Consider the following 24,321-nt stretch of genomic DNA (forward strand, 5'->3'; position numbering starts at 1 on the left):
CAGGTGTTTGACGACTTTTCGTTAAAGTTGGATGTGTAAATGAAAAAAAAAATTTTTTTAACTAAAATGCTGTTTTTCCCCTAAATTTTACATTTTTACAAGGGGTAATAGGAGAAAATGACCCCCAAAATGTGTAACCCCATTTCTTCTGAGTATGGAAATACCCCATGTTAGGACGTAAAATGCTCTGCTGGCGAACTAAGATGCTCAGAAGAGGAGGAGCGCCATTGAGTTTTTGGAAAGAGAATTCGTTTGGAATGGTAGTCAGGGGCCATGTGCGTTTACAAAGCCCCCCGTGGTGCCAGAACAGTGGACCCCCCCACATGTGACCCCATTTTGGAAACTACACCCCTCACAGAAATTGTAGTTTTGCAACAGCTGGAGGGCCCCAGTTTGGAGATCACTGGCAGTGATCTCTAACTGTGGCCCTCCAGATGTTGCAAAACTGCAACTCCTAGCATTCCCAAACAGCAGTTTGCTGTCAGGGCATGCTGGGATTTGTAGTTTTGCAACAGCTGGAGGTCCACAGTTTGGAGATCTCTAAATTGTAGCCCTCCAGATGTTGCAAAACTACAAATCCCTGCATGCGCTAACAGTAAACAGCTGTCTCGGCATGTTGGGAGTTGTAGTTGCGTACCTCTAGCTGTTGCATAACTACATCTCCCAGCATGCCCTTCGGCGATCAGTACATGCTGGGAGTTGTAGTTTTGCAACAGCTGGAGGCACACTGGTTGGAAAATATTGAGTTAGGTAACAGAACCTAACTGAAGGTTTTCCACCAGCTGTTGCAAAAGTACAACTCCCAGCATGCATGGTCTGTCAGTACAAGCTGGGAGTTGTAGTTTTGAAACAGCTGGAGGATTGCCCCCCCCCCCCCCACCCGCCCTCGCCACCCATGTGAATGTACAGGGTACATTCACATGGGCAGTTTTACAGTAAATTTCCTGCTTCAAGTTTGGGCTGCGGCAAATTTTTCACCGCAGCGCAAACTCCTAGCGGGAAACTCACCATAACCCGACAGTGCTACAGTTTAGAGACCACAGTCTCAGACTGTAGCCCTCCAGATCAACTTACCGGCTTCTGTAGGATCCCGGGAGCCGTCCTCTTCTGACGCACGTCACGCCGCCAGCCGATCAAGGTCCCCGCAGCCTCCGGATCGGTAAGTGGACGTCGGTGCCCGGTCCCCTTCGGTTCCCCGTTCTGCCCCGCCTATTGTAGGTGGGCAGGATGGGGAAAACGAAAGTTAATCCCCCCCGCCCCCGGTCTGCTATTGGTCGTCGCCTCTGACTATCAATAGCAGACCAATAGCAGGGATAGGAGGGGTGGCACCTCTGCCACCTCACTCCTATGCCTTCAGGGGGATCGTGGGTGTCTTAGACAACCGCGATCCCCCTTATATTCCGGGTCACCGTAGACCCGTATGACCCGGAATTGGTGCAAATCGCAAGTGTGAATTCATTTGCGATTTGCGCCGATCGCTGACGGGGGGGTTTGATGGGCATTTGCGCGGGGTGCCTGCTGATTGATATCAGCAGTCACCCCGGTCCGGTCCCCGCCCGGCGCACGGCGGGGACCGAAATTCACACGGCTGTATGGATACGACCTGGGTCCTTAAGTACCAGGACGTCAAGGCGTATCCATACGCCCTAGGTCCTTAAGTGGTTAAAGGGGTACTCTGGTGGAAATCTTTTATTTTTTTTATCAACTGGTGCCATAAAGTTAAACAGATTTGTAAATTACTTCTATTAAAAAAATCTTAATCCTTACAGTACTTATTAGCTGCTGAATACTACAGAGGAAATTCTTTTCTTTTTTGAACACAGAGCTCTCTGCTGACATCATGGCCACAGTGCTCTCTGCTGACATCTCTGTCCATTTTAAGAACTGTCCAGAGTAGGAGAAAATCCCCATAGAAAACATATGCTGCTCTGGACAGTTCCTAAAATGGACAGAGGTGTCAGCAGAGAGCATTGTGGTCATGATATCAGCAGAGAGCACTGTGTTCCAAAAAGAAAAGAATTCCCTCTGTAGTATTCAGCAGCTAATAAGTACTAGAAGGAAGGATTAAGATTTTTTAATAGAAGTAATTTACAAATCTGTTTAACTTTCTGGCACCAGTTGATTTAAAAAAAAAATAAAAAAAATAATTCCACCGGAGTACCCCTTTAATCCGTGCACTGAGAAATGGTTCGCCAGAGCCAAAAATAAGAACTCAATAAGTGTTGTTTGGTGATATAGTTTGTGGTTTTGGAAATCTAACCCATATGATAGCAGAGAATCTAGGGATTGTCTCTTTTGGATTGTGACATGTCAATTTGTGCTAATGTTATTTTGTAGGCAAGGCAGAGGTGGTATGAATTTGCATAAATTTCTGTGTCTTTTTTAAAAAGGTGCAGTACTCCGCCCCTAGATGGAGGAAAGGGAATAAGATGTCTGATCGCGGGGGTTGAATTTCGCTCCCTGCCTAATGACTAGCAATGCGGTGCTGACATCATACAGCCACGCGCTCTTCGTGACGTCATGCCCTCCCTCTCAATGCAAGTCTATGGAAGGGGGCGTGACGGCCGCCACACTTCCTCCCATAGACTTGAATTGAGGGAACGTGGTAGGGACGTCACAAGCCTCCGGTACCGCAGCCGGCATTCTAAACGAACGCCAGGGGCTGCAGGGAGATCGCAGGGGGGTCCTAGCAGCGGGGCCCCTGCAATCAAACATCTTATCCCCTATCCTTTCGATAGGGGATAAGAGGTCTAAGGGTGGAGTACCCCTTTAATAATTGTTCCAGTACTTATCAGCTGCTGTATGCTATAGAGGAAGTTCTTTTCTTTTTGAATTTATTTTCTGTCTGACCACAGTGCTCTCTGCTGACACCTCTGTCCATGTCAGGAACTGTCCAGAGCAGGAGAGGTTTGCTATGGGGATTTGCTCCTGCACTGGACAGTTCCTGACATGGATAGAGGTGTCAGCAGAGGGCACTGTGGACAAACAAAAGAAATTCAAAAAGAAAAGAACTTCCTCTGTAGTATACAGCAGCTGATAAGTCCTGGAAGGGTTAAAAGGGTTATCCACCATAAGGTGATTTTAGTATGTACCTGGCAGGCAGTAATGGACATGCTTAGGAAGGATCTGCGCTTGTCATGGGGCTAAATGGCTATGTTGTGAGATTACCACAACTCTGTGGCTAGCTTTTTGTGAACTGGTATTTCCTGTTTGACTTTTCCTTTTTTGACTACAAATCCAACAATTCCATTTTTCTCCCTCCCACACATCAGCCAGCCACTCCACCCATTAAAACATAAATCAGGGTGCCTACAGCTGTTGCATTAGTTGCAGATTGATCTCTCTCCCACCAAGAGATCGCTCCACCCATTGAAGCAGACAGGCTCCCTGTCATCAGCTGACTAGTGAGTCAGGTCTCGGCCGCATTGCAAGCTGGGAAAAATCTGAGACAACAGTCATTTTGTATGCTGGTAAAAAATAAATATTGGGGTAAAAATCACATAAGAATTGTGAGAAAACCGTCACACACAGGTACAGACACTATATTATGAACTACACTAACTTTACAGACCCTGTAGTATAGTCAAATAAAAAACATTCCTGGAATACGCCTTTAAGATTTTTATATAGAATTAAGTTACAAATCTGTTTAGCTTTCTGTCACCAGCTGATTTTTAAAAAAAAAAAATTCCACTGGAGTACCCCTTTAATTAATCCCATTATCTGCATAGTCAAGAATGAAGAACTGCATTTCACAGTCACTTTTGCTAAAGTTGTCTATTTGAAATTGTGCAAAATGTATGCCTAATAAATTGGGCAAAAGTTTTATGCCAAATATAGTAGTTGCTTTCAACACAATCCTTTTGATTGCCATCTTAACCGGAGTCTGGGGCCCATTTCACTGTGTGCCATGCCCTGTGGCCAACCCAAAAAATTGTGATGTTATAGCCATTAAAGGGGTACTCCCGTGGAAAACTTTTTTCATTAAAGGGGTATTCCAAGCCAAAACTTTTTTATATATATCAACTGGCTCCGGAAAGTTAAACAGATTTGTAATTACTTCTATTAAAAAATCTTAATCCTTCCAATAGTTATTAGCTTCTGAAGTTGAGTTGTTGTTTTCTGTCTAACTGCTCTCTGATGACTCACATCCCGGGAGCTGTGCAGTTCCTATGGGGATATTCTCCCATCATGCACAGCTCCCGGGACGTGACATCATCATTGAGCAGTTAGATAGAAAACTTCAGAAGCTAATAACTATTGGAAGGATTAAGATTTTTTAATAGAAGTAATTTACAAATCTGTTTAACTTTCTGGAGCCAGTTGATATATATAAAAAAGGTTTTGCCTGGAATACCCCTTTAAAGGGGTTCTCCCTTGTTTATACTGTTCTTTGTTATTATGTTTGTGTGTTATGTGTGTATAAGTATGTGTTTTTTTATGTGTGTTGTGATTATGTGTATATGTATTTTCTTACCTTTTGTGAAGATCCGGAAGCTGGCCCCTTTTTCTTCCAGCGGCTTGCTGTGTACCTCGGCCTCCGCCATGTTGTGTTCGGTAAGTGGGATGTCGGGGGGTGTGTTCTTGCTTCTGTCCTTCCTATCTTCTGACGTCCGAGGCAAATCTTTTCTTCCTGTTTCTTCCGTGGCTCAGAGTCGAATCTGCGGCCTCTTCCGGCACATGCGCAGGTAGTTTTTTTTTTTTTACCAATAAAGTTTTTTTTGTCTAATTGACAGGCTGGCAGCTCTGAGTGTTCTCCTTTGTGAACAAAGCAGACTGGCAGCTCGTAGTGTTTAGGACTCCAGCATGAGTCTGAAATGCTGGGGACCCCCTGTGATCTTGCACGTGGCACCCCGTTTGTAATCAGTCCCCGGAGCGTGTTCGCTTCGGGTCTGATTACCGGCAACCTCAGGGCCGGCGGCGTGCGACGTCACGCCCCCACCCCCGTGTGACGTCACGTTCCGCCCCTCAATGCAAGCCTATGGGAGGGGCTGTGACAGCTATCACACCCCCTCCCGTAGGCTTGCATTGAGGGGCGGAGCTTGACATCACACGGGGGCGGGGGCGTGATGTCACACGCCGCCGGCCCTGTGGTTGCCGTTAATTAGACCCGAAGCGAACACGCTCCGGGGACTGCTTACAAACGGGGTGCCGCGTGCAAGATCACAGGGGGTCCCCAGCGGCAGGACTCCCGCGATCAGGCATCTTATCCCCTATCCTTTGGATAGAGGATAAGATGTCTAAGCACCGGAGTACCCCTTTAATGATAATGCAATCTATTTTTTTTTTTTATCATAGACCAGTGTGTTTGTAAACCCCCATTCACTTTTATTCAGCCACAGCTGCCGCCCCAACTCCTCATTGAGCATGTACTATTGGCTTGCAATAATAAGGGAGATAAATAGGTAGCAGATATCTCTGGACCTTCACCATAGATATCAATTAAAGGGTACCTCTCATCCAAAAATGTTTTGATATATTTTAGATTAATGTATGCAGAATAACTTTACAATTGTATGTTATTAAAAAATATGCTTCTTTCTATTTAATTTTCCACTTTGAAGAAATGACCACTAGGGGTCTCCCTAACAGTCCTGGCAGCAAGCATTTCAGACTCATGCTGGAGTCCTAAACACTACGAGCTGCCAGTCTGCTTTGTTCACAAAGGAGAAGACTCAGAGCTGCCAGCCTGCTTTGTTCACAGTCTGTTTGGCTGTGAACAAAGCAGGCTGGCAGCTCTGAGTGTTTAGGACTCCAGCATGAGTCAGAAATGCTTGCTGACAGGACTGATCGAGAAAAATACAATATAAAGAAGCATATTTTCCATTAACATGCTATTGGAAAGTTATTCAACATTCATTAATCTAAAATATATCAAAAGTTTATTTGATGAGAGGTACCCTTTACCAAATTTCAGACAATACATTTGGTTGAAGTGTTGTAAAACATGCCACCACCAGATTCTAGAAAAGTGGAAACAAATTCTTTGGAGTCTTGAATCACATTTTATAACCTGGCAATTTTGTAGATGAATCTGGTGTTGGTGGGTGACCAGAAAACACTTTTTACCAGATGCATACTCTAGAATTTTGCCTATAAAATAATGGTATGGCATTTTCTTTATTCTGGGGTTGGGCTTCATCCCTTGTTTCCATTGAAAAATAATGCTAATGCTACAGATTTGTGGTAATGGTAAAACACATGACATTTGCAGTATTTCTAAAGTGCTGCTAACCTGCATTTTTCTAAAGCATTACTGCTATTTACATAAACTTATGACAGGTTGTCCAGATTGGGAGTTATAACCCAGGTAAATGCACTAAAGAGGTAGGCTTCCTGCCCTATAATGCCAGGTCTGCATGGAGTTTTTTCTTTCAGAATTTTTTCAGCTCAGGGCGTGTTTTTTTTGTTGTTTTTTTTTAAATCGCAGCAGGCTTAGGGTATGGCGCGCCCCTTTCCCCTGAGTATAACACATGTGTAGGACAATCAAAAAAGCACTGTCAGCACGCCAACCATTTAATCATTTTTGTAGGTGAGTAAAATATAAAAAACTCACATTTCTCATATTTCATATTGCACTGTGACAGTGTGGTGTCCCGGTACCGTATTGCATACCGTACCTTGTATGGTGGTCCCCAAAGTCAGAGTAACTACGCTCAGGTAGGGTCCCCCAGGTGGGACAGCCCCTAGTCGCCTCTCTTCTACTCTAATTCTATAATGTTAATATGTATATATATTTCATAATAATGCATATTTAATATAATGTATAGTATGCTTACCTTGTTAGCGTCGCAGGACCTTCGGTCATGTGACCATGATAATTCCTCTATGGTTTGTTAGAGGACCTTTGGAGGTCCTTGGGTCACATGGTTCCATAATCCTATGTGAAGGTGATTGACAGAAGTATTGGACCAATTAGCTCTAGTCCAGCCCATGCCCATATAAGGGAGCTGTAGCCAATTATCGCTCTCTTGGGTTGCTGCTCTCGTGGATGCCGGACTAGCAGGATGGATCTGCGCAACTTTCAAAGACACGCTAGGCTAGAAAACCTACCGGCCTAAGCTTAAACTAAACCGTGAGTTCTAAACTAATCCCCGCTAAAGCTAGCGTGACTACTGGACCACAACTAAATCCCCTAAATCCAGTGGAACAGCGCATATTAGTCTATGGACTCGAAAATGCTTAAGGTCCCAACCTTTGTCAATCCTTAAGAGACTTTGCATGTATAGAGACTGTTCCGGTTATGAAGCTTGCATAAAATCTTCAATAAAGTTCCAACTGTTTTCAGCAAACTCTCCACTTGTGGACATTCAATTATTCTATACCTCCCTATCGCTCTTGAGAAGGGTGGCGGTAGGACAAGCATTACAGAGGAGCCCTCACCCTGGCATCACGAATAGAAAGGGTTAACCAGACACCCTTTAGTCACCACACAGCTACACTCCCTACACCCAACTCCCCCAGGTTATCACAACAGTCTTGCAGGACTTGTATAGTTACATGTTAGCAGCAGAAAATAGCAGCAAGATGCATATCTACATCAGTCATGATGATGACTGATGAAGATATGCATCTTGCTGCTATTTTCTGCTGCTAACATCTAACTATATGGTGGTGAAGGAGCTGTCAAAAACATTCCTCTCTAACTGGACCTCGCCGAATATCACATACCTAGCAATTAAAATAAGCCGCCAACTACATGACTTATACTTCCTGAACTTCATTCCTCTTCTTTTCTCAATTAAAGACCAATTGGCAAAACTAGACACTACTTACCTCTCCTCGTTTGGAAGAAATAACTTTGTCATGTTTTCGATCATACCCAGACTTGCTAACCTCATGCAAGCTCTCCCTATTCCTAGCCCACGTGTATTTGTTTCTTAATCTGAACAGATCCCTTTCATCCTACATTTGGCAAGGGAAAACAGCTGGGGTCCCTAGGCGTATCCTCACACAACAGAAATAGTTAGGAGGCATGAATCTTCCTGATCTGGAGAGATATCTCCAGGCTATACACCTGCCCAGGGACCTTGCTATAGGGGATGCAGAGGCAGGGCCGGATTAACGTAGGGGCGGATGGAGCGGCAGCTCCAGGCCCCTGCGTTAAAATAGGCCCGGCGGCCCGCACAAACGGCCCGCACAGACCGACCGGCGTATAACTTGTATTGCCCGACGCCCAGACATACAGGCATTTAGTGTTTCAGGCGAGTAGCGCTAAATGCTGGAAGACTTCACTTACCCCGCCCTCCTCCGCGTCTCCGGTTGGCCGGCCTGAGTCTGATGAGGGACGTTGCGCATGTGACGTCCCTCCGCAGACCTGCACAGGACGTCAGTGACGTCACTCGTCAGGCCGCCGCCGTAGAGGAGAAGCGCAGCGCAGGACAGGTAAAGTGTCTATGTGTGTGTGTCTGTCAGAGGCAGCCACCGCCACCGCCTAAGGCCTGGCACTGGTGGGGGCCTCGCTCTGGCCACCACTCTTTCACTGATGGTGATCGTCCAGGAGTAAGGAGGAAGAAGAACTGGGGGAGTAGATGGCCTCTGTGTGAGGTAACTAGGAGAGTGAATGGGGGGCATGTAGTGGCACTGCCTACATTGTCAGTGCTTTTTGGCTGCCCAGCCTGGCACATAGATTGTAGGAATCACAGCAGTACTGATCTTATTATGCCGCACATGCTCTACAAGCGCCATCCTGCCGTCGGGTCCTAAAGGAGGGGAAATGATCCTCAAAGCACAGCAGCCTGCTAGCATGAAACATATGAGCAAAGTAGGAGGAGAACTGTCTGTGCCCCCTCCTCCACATGACTTCATCCTGAGGTCAGAGGTCTTGACTCCTGACCCCCAGCACTGGAAGCCATGTATGATGAGCCTGTCAGCATCTCAGAAAGTTATGGTATGTGCACTTATAGTTAGGGTATGTGCATTTATAGTTAGGGTTTGTACATTTATAGTTAGGGTATGTACACTTGTGTATAGGTGTGTGTATCTATATACATATGGATGGATGTGTGTATGTATTTGTCTTTTTAGGCATCCACGGTACTGTAATTGCCAGGCTAAGTTTACACTTTACACACTGTCACTATATAGTGGTAATTGGAGTGGTCATAGTGTGGCTCAAATATTTGTAATAGTGGTGATATTGGTGATCCTAATCTGTGTACAGTGGTTATTGTTATTTTTTTTTACTGATGTAGTAATATGTCATCCTAATATGGAGGTGTTCATTTGCTAGTAAACCCCAATCCTTGAGAAAATACCTCTGCATCCTCCCTTGTGAGTGGCGATACATACACTGAGGGAGATTTATCAAAACCTGTCCAGAGGAAAATTTGCCCAGTTGCCCATAGCAACCAATCAGCTTACTTATTTCATTTTTAACAAGGTCTCTGCAAATTGAAAGTAGCTATCTGATTTGTTGCTATGGGCAACTGGGCAACTTTTCCGCTACACAGGTTTTGATGAATCTCCCCCACTGTGCGTATCACTGTTGTCTTACATTCACCTTGGGGGTGAGGGTGTCATAACAGTTCATCAACAAGGGCCTCATGTTTAAGCCACCTTGGATTTGGATTTAACTAAAATACAAAAGCTTGTGAATGCTATGCCCTATTATCCCCCATATGCACAGCGGCATCACAGTACTAGTACACCCTGTTCTGTGACATCACTGTGTGTATTATCCCTGTACTGTGACATCACTGTGTGTATTATCCCTGTACTGTGACATCACTGTGTGTATTATCTCTGTACTGTGATTTCACTGTGTATTATCTCTGTACTGTGACTTCACTGTGTATTATCCCTGTACTGTGACATCACTGTATGTATTATCCCTGTACTGTGACATCACTGTGTATTATCCCCGTACTGTGACATCACTGTATATTATCCCTGTACTGTGACATCACTGTGTGTATTATCCCTGTACTGTGACATCACTGTGTGTATTATCCCTGTACTGTGACATCACTGTGTATTATCCCTGTACTGTGACATCACTGTGTGTATTATCCCTGTACTGTGACATCACTCTGTATTATCCTCGTACTGTGACATCACTGTATATTATCCCTGTACTGTGACATCACTGTGTGTATTATCCCTGTACTGTGACATCACTCTGTATTATCTCTGTACTGTGACTTCACTGTGTATTATCCCTGTACTGTGACATCACTGTATGTATTATCCCTGTACTGTGACATCACTGTGTATTATCCCCGTACTGTGACATCACTGTATATTATCCCTGTACTGTGACATCACTGTGTGTATTATCCCTGTACTGTGACATCACTGTGTGTATTATCCCTGTACTGTGACATCACTGTGTATTATCCCTGTACTGTGACATCACTGTGTGTATTATCCCTGTACTGTGACATCACTCTGTATTATCCCCGTACTGTGACATCACTGTATATTATCCCTGTACTGTGACCTCACTGTGTGTATTATCCCTGTACTGTGACATCACTCTGTATTATCCCTGTACTGTGACATCACTGTGTGTATTATCCCTGTACTGTGACATCACTGTGTGTATTATCCCTGTACTGTGACATCACTGTGTATTATCCCTGTACTGTGACATCACTGTGTGTATTATCCCCATACTGTGACATCACTGTATATTATCCCTGTACTGTGACATCACTGTGTGTATTATCCCTGTACTGTGACATCACTGTGTGTATTATCCCTGTACTGTGACATCACTGTGTATTATCCCTGTACTGTGACATCACTCTGTATTATCCCTGTACTGTGACATCACTGTATATTATCCCTGTACTGTGACATCACTGTGTGTATTATCCCTGTACTGTGACATCACTCTGTATTATCCCTGTACTGTGACATCACTGTGTATTATCCCTGTACTGTGACATCACTGTGTATTATCCCTGTACTGTGACATCACTGTGTGTATTATCCCTGTACTGTGACATCACTGTGTATTATCCCTGTACTGTGACATCACTGTGTGTATTATCCCCGTACTGTGACATCACTGTGTGTATTATCCCTGCACTGTGACATCACTGCGTGTATTATCCCTGTACTGTGACATCACTGTGTGTATTATCCCTGTACTGTGACATCACTGTGTGTATTATCCCTGTACTGTGACATCACTGTGTATTATCCCTGTACTGTGACATCACTGTGTGTATTATCCCCATACTGTGACATCACTGTGTATTATCCCTGTACTGTGACGTCACTGTGTATTATCCCTGTACTGTGACATCACTGTGTATATTATCCCTGGTCTGTGACATCACTGTGTATTATCCCTGTACTGTGACATCACTGTGTGTATTATCCCTGTACTGTGACATCACTGTGTATTATCCCTGTACTGTGACATCACTGTGTGTATTATCACTGTACCCTGACTGCACTGTGTGCACATTAACCCTCTAGTGTGACATCACTGTTCATATGCATATTAACCCTGTACTGTGATGTCACTTTGAATAATAACCCTGTTCTTTGAGTGAGTACAGGGTTGATATGCACAATGATGTCACAGTACAGACATAATACACAGTGATGTCACAGTACAGGGATAATATACACAGTGATGTCACAGTACAGGGATAATACACACAGTGATGTCACAGTACAGGGATAATATACACAGTGATGTCACAGTACAGGGATAATATACACAGTGATGTCACAGTACAGGGATAATACACACAGTGATATCACAGTACAGGGATAATACACAGTGCTGTCACAGTACAGGGATAATATACACAGTGATGTCACAGTACAGGGATAATACACAGTGATGTCACATTACAAAGATAATACACAGTGAAGTCACAGTACAAAGATAATTGTCACGATGCCGGCTGGCAGGAGGTGGATCCTCTGTGCCAGAGAGGGATTGGCGTGGACCGTGCTAGTGGACCGGTTCTAAGTCACTACTGGTTTTCACCAGAGCCCGCCGCAAAGCGGGATGGTCTTGCTGCGGCGGTATTGACCAGGTCGTATCCACTAGCAACGGCTCAACCTCTCTGACTGCTGAAGATAGGCGCGGTACAAGGGAGTAGACAGAAGCAAGGTCGGACGTAGCAGAAGGTCGGGGCAGGCAGCAAGGATCGTAGTCAGGGGCAACGGCAGGAGGTCTGGAACACAGGCTAGGAACACACAAGGAAACGCTTTCACTGGCACAATGGCAACAAGATCCGGCGAGGGAGTGCAGGGGAAGTGAGGTATACATAGGGAGTGCACAGGTGAACACACTAATTAGAACCACTTGCGCCAATCAGCGGCGCAGTGGCCCTTTAAATCGCAGAGACCCGGCGCGCGCGCGCCCTAGGGAGCGGGGCCGCGCGCGCCGGGACAGGACCGACGGAGAGCGAGTCAGGTACGGGAGCCGGGGTGCGCATCGCGAGCGGGCGCCACCCGCATCGCGAATCGCATCCCGGCTGGAGGCGGTATCGCAGCGCACCGGGTCAGTGGATCTGACCGGAGCGCTGCAGTAGCGAGAGTGTAGCAAGCGCTCCGGGGAGGAGCGGGGACCCGGAGCGCTCGGCGTAACAGTACCCCCCCCCTTGGGTCTCCCCCTCTTCTTAGAGCCTGAGAACCTGAGGAGCAGACTTTTGTCTAGGATATTGTCCTCAGGTTCCCAGGATCTCTCTTCAGGACCACAACCCTCCCAATCGACCAAAAAAAAAGTTTTCCCTCTGACCTTCTTGGAGGCCAGTATCTCCTTTACGGAGAAGATGTCCGAGGAGCCGGAAACAGGAGTGGGAGAAACAAGTTTGGGAGAGAAACGGTTGATGATGAGTGGTTTAAGAAGAGAAACGTGAAAGGCATTAGGAATACGAAGAGAAGGAGGAAGAAGAAGTTTGTAAGAGACAGGATTAATCTGGCACAAAATTTTGAAAGGACCAAGATAGCGTGGTCCCAATTTGTAGCTAGGGACACGGAAGCGGACATATTTAGCGGAGAGCCATACCTTGTCTCCAGGAGAAAAAATGGGGGGAGCTCTCCTTTTCTTATCAGCAAACTTCTTCATGCGTGATGAAGCCTGTAAGAGAGAATTTTGGGTCTCTTTCCATATGGTGGAAAGATCACGAGATATTTCATCCACAGCGGGCAAACCAGAGGGCAAGGGAGTAGGGAGGGGGGGAAGAGGGTGACGGCCGTACACCACGAAAAATGGGGATTTGGAGGAAGATTCAGAGACTCTGAAGTTATACGAGAATTCGGCCCATGGTAGAAGATCTGCCCAGTCATCCTGGCGGGAGGAAACAAAATGCCGTAAATAATCACCCAGGACCTGGTTAATTCTTTCTACTTGCCCATTGGATTGAGGATGATAGGCAGAAGAAAAGTTTAATTTAATCTTGAGTTGTTTACAGAGAGCCCTCCAGAATTTTGACACGAATTGGACGCCTCTGTCCGAGACGATCTGCGTGGGCAACCCGTGAAGACGAAAAATGTGTACAAAAAATTGTTTAGCCAACTGAGGCGCTGAAGGAAGACCAGGAAGAGGGATGAAATGTGCCATCTTGGAGAATCGATCAACGACCACCCAAACAACAGTGTTGCCACGGGATGGGGGTAAGTCTGTAATAAAGTCCATACCAATCAGAGACCAAGGCTGTTCGGGGACAGGCAGAGGATGAAGAAGACCAGCGGGCTTCTGGCGAGGAGTCTTATCCCGGGCACAGACAGTGCAGGCTCGCACAAAGTCCACAACATCCGTCTCCAGAGTCGGCCACCAATAGAAACGAGAGATGAGTTGCACGGATTTCTTGATGCCCGCATGACCTGCGAGATGGGAGGAGTGACCCCATTTGAGGATTCCGAGGCGTTGGCGTGGAGAGACGAAGGTCTTCCCTGGAGGAGTTTGCCTGATGGAGGCTGGAGAAGTGGAGATCAGGCAGTCAGGAGGAATGATGTGTTGCGGAGAGAGCTCTACTTCCGAGGCATCCGAGGAACGAGAGAGAGCATCGGCCCTAATGTTCTTATCGGCAGGCCGAAAGTGAATTTCAAAATTAAATCGGGCAAAGAACAGAGACCACCTGGCCTGGCGAGGATTCAGCCGTTGGGCAGACTGGAGATAGGAGAGGTTCTTGTGATCGGTGTAAATAATAACTGGAAATCTTGATCCCTCCAGCAGATGCCTCCATTCCTCAAGTGCTAATTTAATGGCTAGTAGCTCTCGATCCCCGATGGAGTAGTTCCTCTCCGCCGGAGAAAAGGTCCTAGAAAAAAAACCACAAGTAACAGCATGCCCGGAAGAATTTTTTTTGTAGAAGGACCGCTCCAGCTCCTACTGAGGAGGCATCAACCTCCAATAGGAAGGGTTTAGATGGGTCAGGTCTGGAGAGCACGGGAGCCGAAGAAAAGGCAGACTTGAGCTGTTTAAAGGCGTCTTCCGCTTAAGGAGGCCATGACTTAGGATTGGCATTCTTTTTGGTTAAAGCCACGATAGGAGCCACAATGGTAGAAAAATGTGGAATAAATTGTCTGTAATAATTGGCGAACCCCAAAAAACGTTGGATAGCACGGAGTCCGGAGGGGCGTGGCCAATCTAAGACGGCAGAGAGTTTGTCTGGATCCATTTGTAGTCCCTGGCCAGAGACCAAGTATCCTAGGAAAGGAAGAGATTGACATTCAAACAGACATTTCTCCATTTTGGCATAAAGTTGATTGTCACGAAGTCTCTGAAGAACCATGCGGACATGCTGGCGGTGTTCTTCTAGGTTGGCAGAAAAAATCAGGATATCGTCCAGATACACAACAACACAGGAATATAAGAGATCACGAAAAATTTCATTAACAAAGTCTTGGAAGACGGCAGGGGCGTTGCACAGGCCAAAGGGCATGACCAGATACTCAAAGTGTCCATCTCTAGTGTTAAATGCCGTTTTCCATTCATCCCCCTCTCTGATGCGGATGAGATTATAAGCACCTCTTAAGTCCAGTTTGGTAAAGATGTGGGCACCTTGGAGGCGATCAAAGAGTTCAGAGATGAGAGGTAGGGGGTAGCGGTTCTTTACCGTGATTTTATTAAGACCGCGGTAGTCAATGCAAGGACGTAGGGAGCCATCTTTTTTGGACACAAAGAAAAATCCGGCTCCGGCAGGAGAGGAGGATTTGCGGATAAAGCCCTTTTTTAAATTTTCCTGGATGTACTCAGACATAGCAAGAGTCTCTGGGGCAGAGAGAGGATAAATTCTGCCCCGGGGTGGAGTAGTGCCCGGGAGGAGGTCAATAGGACAGTCATAAGGCCTGTGAGGAGGTAGAGTCTCAGCTTGTTTTTTGCAAAAAACATCCGCAAAGTCCATATAGGCCTTAGGGAGACCGGTTACAGGGGGAACCACAGGGTCACGGCAAGGAGAACTGGGAACCGGTTTAAGGCAGTCCTTGAAACAAGAGGAACCCCAACTCTTGATCTCCCCAGTGGACCAATCCAGGGTTGGGGAATGGTGTTGAAGCCAGGGTAGTCCGAGGAGAATTTCGGAAGTGCAATTGGGGAGGACCAAAAACTCAATTTTCTCGTGATGAGGTCCGATGCACATTAGGAGGGGCTCCGTGCGGAAACGTATGGTACAGTCCAATCTTTCATTGTTAACACAATTGATGTAGAGGGGTCTGGCGAGACTGGTCACCGGGATGTTCAACCTGTTGATGAGAGAGGCCAAAATAAAATTTCCTGCAGATCCGGAATCCAAGAAGGCCATAGTAGAGAAGGAGAAGGTAGAGGCAGATATCCGCACAGGCACAGTAAGACGTGGAGAAGCAGAGTTGACATCAAGGACTGTCTCACCTTTGTGCGGAGTCAGCGTACGTCTTTCCAGGCGGGGAGGACGGATAGGACAATCCTTCAGGAAGTGTTCGGTACCGGCACAGTACAGGCAGAGATTCTCCATGCGGCGTCGTGTCCTCTCTTGAGGTGTCAGACGAGACCGGTCGACCTGCATAGCCTCCACGGCGGGAGGCACAGGAACGGATTGCAGGGGACCAGAGGAGAGAGGAGCCGGGGAGAAAAAACGCCTTGTGCGAACAAAGTCCATATCCTGGCGGAGCTCCTGACGCCTTTCGGAAAAACGCATGTCAATGCGAGTGGCTAGATGAATGAGTTCATGTAGGTTAGCAGGGATTTCTCGTGCGGCCAGAACATCTTTAATGTTGCTGGATAGGCCTTTTTTAAAGGTCGCGCAGAGGGCCTCATTATTCCAGGATAGTTCAGAAGCAAGAGTACGGAATTGTACGGCGTACTCGCCAACGGAAGAATTACCCTGGACCAGGTTCAACAGGGCAGTCTCAGCAGAAGAGGCTCGGGCAGGTTCCTCAAAGACACTTCGAATTTCCGAGAAGAAGGAGTGTACAGAGGCAGTGACGGGGTCATTGCGGTCCCAGAGCGGTGTGGCCCATGACAGAGCTTTTCCAGACAGAAGGCTGACTACGAAAGCCACCTTAGACCTTTCAGTAGGAAACTGGTCCGACATCATCTCCAAGTGCAGGGAACATTGAGAAAGAAAGCCACGGCAAAATTTAGAGTCCCCATCAAATTTATCCGGCAAGGATAGTCGTAGGCCTGAAGCGGCCACTCGCTGCGGAGGAGGTGCAGGAGCTGGCGGAGGAGATGATTGCTGAAGCTGTGGTAGTAGCTGCTGTAGCATCACGGTCAGTTGAGACAGCTGGTGGCCTTGTTGCGCTATCTGTTGTGACTGCTGGGCGACCACCGTGGTGAGGTCGGCGACAACTGGCAGAGGGACTTCAGCGGGATCCATGGCCGGATCTACTGTCACGATGCCAGCTGGCAGGAGTTGGATCCTCTGTGCCAGAGAGGGATTGGCGTGGACCGTGCTAGTGGACCGGTTCTAAGTCACTACTGGTTTTCACCAGAGCCCGCCGCAAAGCGGGATGGTCTTGCTGCGGCGGTAGTGACCAGGTCGTATCCACTAGCAACGGCTCAACCTCTCTGACTGCTGAAGATAGGCGCGGTACAAGGGAGTAGACAGAAGCAAGGTCGGACGTAGCAGAAGGTCGGGGCAGGCAGCAAGGATCGTAGTCAGGGGCAACAGCAGGAGGTCTGGAACACAGGCTAGGAACACACAAGGAAACGCTTTCACTGGCACAATGGCAACAAGATCCGGCGAGGGAGTGCAGGGGAAGTGAGGTATACATAGGGAGTGCACAGGTGAACACACTAATTAGAACCACTTCCGCCAATCAGCGGCGCAGTGGCCCTTTAAATCGCAGAGACCCGGCGCGCGCGCCCTAGGGAGCGGGGCCGCGCGCGCCGGGACAGGACCGACGGAGAGCGAGTCAGGTACGGGAGCCGGGGTGCGCATCGCGAGCGGGCGCCACCCGCATCGCGAATCGCATCCCGGCTGGAGGCGGTATCGCAGCGCACCGGGTCAGTGGATCTGACCGGAGCGCTGCAGTAGCGAGAGTGTAGCGAGCGCTCCGGGGAGGAGCGGGGACCCGGAGCGCTCGGCGTAACAATAATACACACAGTGATGTCACAGTACAGAGATAATACACGCAGTGATGTCACAGTACAGAGATAATACACAGTGAAGTCACAGTACAGAGATAATACACGCAGTGATGTCACAGTACAGAGATAATACACACAGTGATGTCACAGTACAAGGATAATACTCAGTGATGTCACAGTACAGGGATAATACACACAGTGATGTCACAGTACAGGGATAATACACAGTGATGTCACAGTACAGGGATAATATACACACTGATGTCACAGTACAGGGATAATACACACAATGATGTCACAGTACAGGGATGATACACAGTGATGTCACAGTACAGCAATAATATACACAGTGATGTCACAGTACAGGGATAATACACTGTGATGTCACAGTACAGGGATAATATACACACTGATGTCACAGTACAGGGATAATACACACAATGATGTCACAGTACAGGGATGATACACAGTGATGTCACAGTACAGGGATAATACACACAATGATGTCACAGTACATGGATAATACACAGTGATGTCACAGTACAGGGATAATACACACAATGATGTCACAGTACATGGATAATACACAGTGATGTCACAGTACAGGGATAATACACACAATGATGTCAAAGTACATGGATAATACACAGTGATGTCACAGTACAGGGATAATACACACAGTGATGTCAAAGTACATGGATAATACACACAGGGATGTCACAGTACGGGGATAATTAATACAGTGATGTCACAGTACATGGATAATACACACAGGGATGTCACAGTACAGGAAAAATACACCGTGATGTCATAGTACAGTGATAATATACACAGTGATGTCACAGTACAAGGGTAATGTGCACAGTGATATCATAGTACAGGGGTAATATGCACAGTGATATCATAGTACAGGGGTAATGTGCACAGTGATATCATAGTACAGGGGTAATGTGCACAGTGACATCACAGTGCTAAGGATACTATACCAATTGTGTTTTTTATATAATTCATTTTATTATCGTGTGCATATCTCGTGTTCGTGGGGGCCTCAAGCTCATGTTTCGCCTAAGGCCTCACAAAGTCTAGAGCCGCCTCATGTGTGTGTCTGTCTGTGTGTGGCTATCTGTGTGTGTGTGTGTGTATATATATATATATATATATATGTGGGGACGGCGACAATGTTACTACCTAATGTGGGGAGCCTGCTACTACCTAATGTGGGGAGCCTGCTACTACCTAATGTGGGGAACCTGCTACTACCTAATGTGGGGAGCCTGCTACTACCTAATGTGGGGAGCCTGCTACTACCTAATGTGGGGAGCCTGCTACTACCTAATGTGGGGAACCTGCTACTACCTAATGTGGGGAGCCTGCTACTGCCTAATGTGGGGAGCCTGCTACTGCCTAATGTGGGGAGCCTGCTACTGCCTAATGTGGGGAGCCTGCTACTGCCTAATGTGGGGAGCCTGCTACTGCCTAATGTGGGGAGCCTGCTACTGCCTAATGTGGGGAGCCTGCTACTTACCTAATGTAGGGAACCTGCTAGTACCTAATGTGGGGTACCTGCTACTGCCTAATGTGGGGAGCCTGCTACTACCTAATGTGGGGAACCTGCTACTGCCTAATGTGGGGAGCCTGCTGCTACCTAATGTGGGAGCCTGCTACTGCCTAATGTGGGGAGCCTGCTACTGCCTAATGTGGGGAACCTGCTTCTACCTAATGTGGGGAAACTGCTACCTACCTAATGTGGGGAACATGTAATTTAAAGGGGTAGTCCAGTGGTGAAAAACTTATCCCCTATCCTAAGGATAGGGGATAAGTTTGAGATCGCGGGGGGTCCGACCGCTGGGGCCCCCTGCGATCTCTCTGTACGGGGCCCCGGCTCTCCGCCGAGATAGCGGGTGTCGACCCCCGCACGAGGCGGCGGCCGACACGCCCCCTCAATACATCTCTATGGCAGAGCCGGAGATTGCCGAAGGCAGCGCTTCGGCTCTGCCATAGAGTTGTATTGAGGGGGCGTGTCGGCCGCCGCCTCGTGCGGAGGTCGACACGCCCCCTTCCCGCGGGCTGTCGGGGCTCCGTACAGGAGATCGCGGGGGGCCCCATCGGTCGGACCCCCCGCGATCTGCAACTTATCCCCTATCCTTAGGATAGGGGATAAGTTGCTCACCACTGAATCACCACTGGACTACTCCTTTAATTTAATGTGCATAAAACGTGACAAAATTGCTTTGTGTTGCGTTTTCATTTTATATACTTTGATAAAAAGTCCCATCACAATTTTCAGCACCAGGCCCATGATGCTCTTAATCCGGCCCTGTGCAGAGGTATCAGCCACACCGGGCCATTGGTGCCTAAGGAGGCATAAGGAATCAGTATTACAGAGGTATCAGCCACACAGGGCCATAGGTGCCTAAGAAGGCATAAGGGCCCTGTTGCAGATTTTACATCTAGGCCCAAAAGCTTCAAAATGACACCTCTGGATGAGCTATGGGTTGATGTTATAGATGCCATGTCACCGCAGTCTTTGAGATTTCTAACACTCCTTACCTCACCCTCTATAATTGTTATAAAAGTTCTCTGCCCTCTAACTAGAGCAACTCTTGTAGTGTGGAAGCCATTCCTGGTTTAGCATCCTGCCCAGCGTTACGTTGGCCCTGAAATACAGATGAGGGATGTTGTGGGCCGAGCTTCAAAATCCCTTAAGCTCTTCGTGGGTCCCGGCTCTCCCTCTCAATCCTTTTAGACGAAGAGAGGTGTAACCTTCCTGATGGCCAGCTGGACTCTGTCCTTGGCATCCCTCTCTCTAGCTTTCTTGTGCTGCACTCTCTGAAATCCTCAATTTTAAATATTGTTACACATGACACCTTCCAGCAACTGCTCACCTGGTTTGGAGAAATGCTGTCCCTGCTTTGGACAGTTTCTGACATGGGCATAGGTGTCAGCAGAGAGCACTGTGGTCAGACTGAAAAGAACTCCAGAAAGAAATATAACTTCCTCTGTAGTATACAGCAGCTGATAAGTACTGTAAGGATTATGATTTTTAAATAGAAGTCATTTACAAATCTGTAAACTTTCTGGCACCAGTTGATTTTTAAAAAAAAATTTCTATTGGAGTATCCCTTTAGGTGACGAAACAACTACCTTTTTCTGTAGCCTAAGAAATACTTATGGTTTCTTTACGCTTTTCTGTCCTTTTACCTCTGCCATCAGGCATCTTTTCCCCACTTCACAATGAAATGGTGTAGTTATGTTTATGGTTACTTGTTACTGACATTAATGGGCTTTGAAGGGGAATGAATGCTCCATATATAATATTCTCTGCTAAGACTATATCACATTACTTGTAATAGATACGCGTAACAGTCCATTGATCTCTGTTGCCTGTCCTGTTGCCTGTCAGTCTTGCATGATGAACTAGTAAAAAGCATACTCTGTTCTTGTTTTTTAAAACTCAATAAAACTATTTGGAAAAAAAACACCTATACTAAAACCTCCTAATTAAAAATAAATAAATAAAATGACGGAATCTTGGGAATTCAAAATTAATTTTTTGTGCAATTTTTTCCAAAGTCACAAAAGCACCACACAAGAATAATTGCCAGTTTTAGCCATTTAGCAGTTAGGGCATAATCTCCTAAATACATATGGCCATCCTCAATGCATCCACATCTTGTGTTTTTACCCTAACAGACCAGACAACTTTGCTAGCAGTAAATCACACATCATAAGTCACATGTAACTTGCCTTGTATCCTCTGGCGCCAGAATTTGTGCCCAAAAAATCAAAAACACAACCAACTCTCAATTTTACTGATAAAATTCTTAAAAAGGGGCATGGCCGCCAAAAGGGGGCGTCGTCACGATATTTTTGCAAAATTCCCAACCTTTTTACTTAGGTTTCAGCAGAAAATGTGCTGGATTTGAGCTGAGAAAAACCCCATAGCTCAGAGCAGGTGTAAAACAAAAAAAGCTAAACATAGGGAAAAGTGCAAAATGTAGGGCAACCTTAGTAAATACCGTGGAAAAATATCTGCTGGGAAAAAAAAAAAATATCTGTTCGGAAAGAAAACTACACTCAACTCTTAGTAAATCAGGGCCTATATCTGCCCCCAGTGCCGTGGATTTAACTGCTAATTTTATGCTGTGGTAGGGGCGTACCTAGAGCATTTGGTACCCGGGGTGGACCCTTTGTTAACCCCTCCCTTCCCCCATAGGTATATGTAGAGTAACCCCCCCTCCCCTTCCCCATAGGTATATGTAGAGTAACCCTCCCTCCCCATAGGTATATGTAGAGTAACCCCTCCCCTTCCCCATAGGTATATGTAGAGTAACCCCTCCCCTTCCCCATAGGTATATGTAGAGCAACCCCCCCTCCCCTTCCCCATAGGTATATGTAGAGTAACCCCCCCCCCCTCCCCATAGGTATATGTAGAGTAACCCCTCCCCCTCCCCATAGGTATATGTAGAGTAACCCCTCCCCTTCCCCATAGGTATATGTAGAGTAACCCCCCCTCCCCTTCCCCATAGGTATATGTAGTGTAACCCCCCTCCCCTTCCCTTCCCCATAGGTATATGTAGAGTAACCCCCCTCCCCTTCCCTTCCCCATAGGTATATGTAGAGTAACCCCCCTCCCCTTCCCCATAGGTATATGTAGAGTAACCCCCCTCCCCTTCCCCATAGGTATATGTAGAGTAACCCCCCCTCCCCTTCCCCATAGGTATATGTAGTGTAACCCCCCCTCCCCTTCTCTTCCCCATAGGTATATGTAGAGTAACCCCCCCTCCCCTTCCCCATAGGTATATGTAGAGTAACCTCCCCTCCCCTTCCCCATAGGTATATGTAGAGTAACCCCCCCCCTCCCCTTCCCCATAGGTATATGTAAAGTAACCCCCCCTCCCCTTCCCCATAGGTGTATGTAGAGTAACCCCCCTCTCCCCTTCCCCATAGGTATATGTAGAGTAATCCCCCCCTCCCCTTCCCTTCCCCATAGGTATATGTAGAGTAACCCCCCCTCCCCTTCCCATGTAGAGTAACCCCCCTTCCCCATAGGTGTATGCAGAGTTGGTAAAAAAAATAAAAAAAAGGATGCTCACCCGATATCCCATGCAGCGATCTCCTCAGCTGCAGGGTCCGCGTCTTCTCCCCTCCACAGTACAGGCGCCGGATGAGTGACGTCATCGGCGCCTGTACTGCGTGCTGCGTGGGGGCAGAGGTCACGTCTCCTCTGTGTAAGCTGCAGATGCGGCTCACACAGAGGGGACACCTTCTCATTTATATGCGTGTATCGCGCATACAGGAGAATGTAGCGCTGTCTGCTGGGGATCTGGGATCCTCAGTAGTGGTGGCGGCGGCGTACGCCACTGGCTCTGTATAGTGATTAAAAGAAGAATAAAGTCAATTGAAAAACAAGCTACATACATGATTTGAATTTTACCAGCGGATTTCCTGTAGTGAAATGTGCAGCTTATACACTGTTCATGAACACACCCTCAATGCTACATCATCCCATTCATAACACGGCCGAGAGAGTTGTGGTTTATTATAATAACTGCATATAGTATTAACGTTTAATTTGTAAAAGGCTCTAATGTGAATAATAATGTGCATTAAGGTACTACGTACAAAATTTGTACAAGATGTTCTCACTTTTCTGGTTATACTTTCGTTGCCTCAAATTACCACCTGGCTGACAGTATAAATCCCTTCACTCATACAGTCATAGCTGATAATCCTCCACTGCCTGGCTACAACATAATTCATCTCAGATTACTAAACATGTAAGTAAATAACAGTACCTGTCATCAAACCATATTTTCTATACTAACTCAGATTATATTCCCTTACTACTCCTAACACCCCTCCTAACCTTAAAAAAAATGGTATCATACCGTTCCCCTTGCTCACATTGTGTGAGCTCTCAGCAAGAGAAAGTGGGCGTTCCTCAGCAGGTATGATGTCACTGAAGCCTGCGAGAGCTGTGCCTCGCCATGTCCTACACGCATTTCCTGAGTTTGGTCTCCTGCCAGACCGAGATTAGACCTAACTGTTTGACTTGCACAGGGAATAGAACAGAGCCACCTAGTGGCCGTTTTTTTAATCACATATCACAATCAAAACATATAAAGGGTGAGAATTTTATAGCAAGACAGGAGGCCTCGCATTATGCAGTTCTCTCTTTACTGCAGAAAATTTGCAGTTAATATTATAAAAACCGGCACTGACATGACCAGGAGGCGTGGCCTGATGAAGTAGCGCAAGCTACGGAACAGCTGTTGCCCCATTTTGGGAAGAGGTCCCGGCGCTACTGCCTGCTGCGGACCTAGCTGCACCTTGCACCTTGTACAGTATCACGAATAAAGCTACGTCTAATAGCAGAAGTTTGGTGAGTGCCATCCTTATTTTCTATTTTGAAACATTGCATGGAAGTGATTTGTGCTATCCAGGATAGAGCACCACCTGTACTGCATCACCCCCGCTGACAGATCGTAGGCTGCAACACAGACGGACTCTATGTATTTTTTGCATGTAGTGCCAGACAGTCGGTTTCTCATATTGCACATTTTTTGTATGGACTGCACTTTTAATTCCAAGCAGTAGATTTTCCTACAGCTACCATAAAAATGGACATGGATACCGCAGTGGAAGATGCGGGGAGTGAACAAGATATGGAAAACACAATAGCAGCAGGGCGGCAGGACGCTGGGACCTTCTTTTTGCAATGCAATGAAGCTGAAACTCTGCAATTAATGAGTGTCAAAAGTTTGGAAAACAAGATCCAGCAATTAGCTGAAAGAGAAATGCACCTCTATTGGACCATAGGTTCTTTAAAATCTTAT

The 24,321-nt window shown here is 46.7% G+C and overlaps 2 protein-coding genes and 1 non-coding gene across 5 annotated transcripts in view; 1 reads left to right on the forward strand and 2 right to left on the reverse strand.

Moving 5' to 3' along the window:
* The window catches only part of C7H10orf95 (chromosome 7 C10orf95 homolog), a 45,511-nt gene that overhangs the window by 15,649 nt on the left and 5,541 nt on the right, over window positions 1-24,321 (reverse strand). Inside the window, exon 1 of one of the 3 annotated variants that reach the window (XM_056529701.1) lies at window positions 6,780-7,121. The exons of 1 other annotated variant lie outside the window; for it this stretch is intronic. The gene's annotated coding sequence lies outside the window, so the exon portion shown is untranslated. Of the gene's footprint in view, window positions 1-4,477; window positions 4,599-6,779; window positions 7,122-24,321 lie in introns of those variants that run through there. One more of the 3 variants, XM_056529704.1, reaches the window with a different exon arrangement.
* Window positions 1,524-1,593, reverse strand: LOC130283697 (small nucleolar RNA SNORA5). The gene has a single exon (XR_008846809.1). It is a non-coding gene; the product is annotated as a small nucleolar RNA SNORA5 (small nucleolar RNA).
* Window positions 8,025-24,321, forward strand: part of MFSD13A (major facilitator superfamily domain containing 13A) — a 96,440-nt gene continuing 80,143 nt past the window's right edge. The window contains exon 1 of the mRNA XM_056529699.1: window positions 8,025-8,890. The gene's annotated coding sequence lies outside the window, so the exon portion shown is untranslated. The remainder of the gene's footprint in view (window positions 8,891-24,321) is intronic.

This window comes from Hyla sarda, chromosome 7, assembly GCF_029499605.1.
Source record: "Hyla sarda isolate aHylSar1 chromosome 7, aHylSar1.hap1, whole genome shotgun sequence".
Taxonomy (NCBI): Eukaryota; Metazoa; Chordata; class Amphibia; order Anura; family Hylidae; genus Hyla; species Hyla sarda.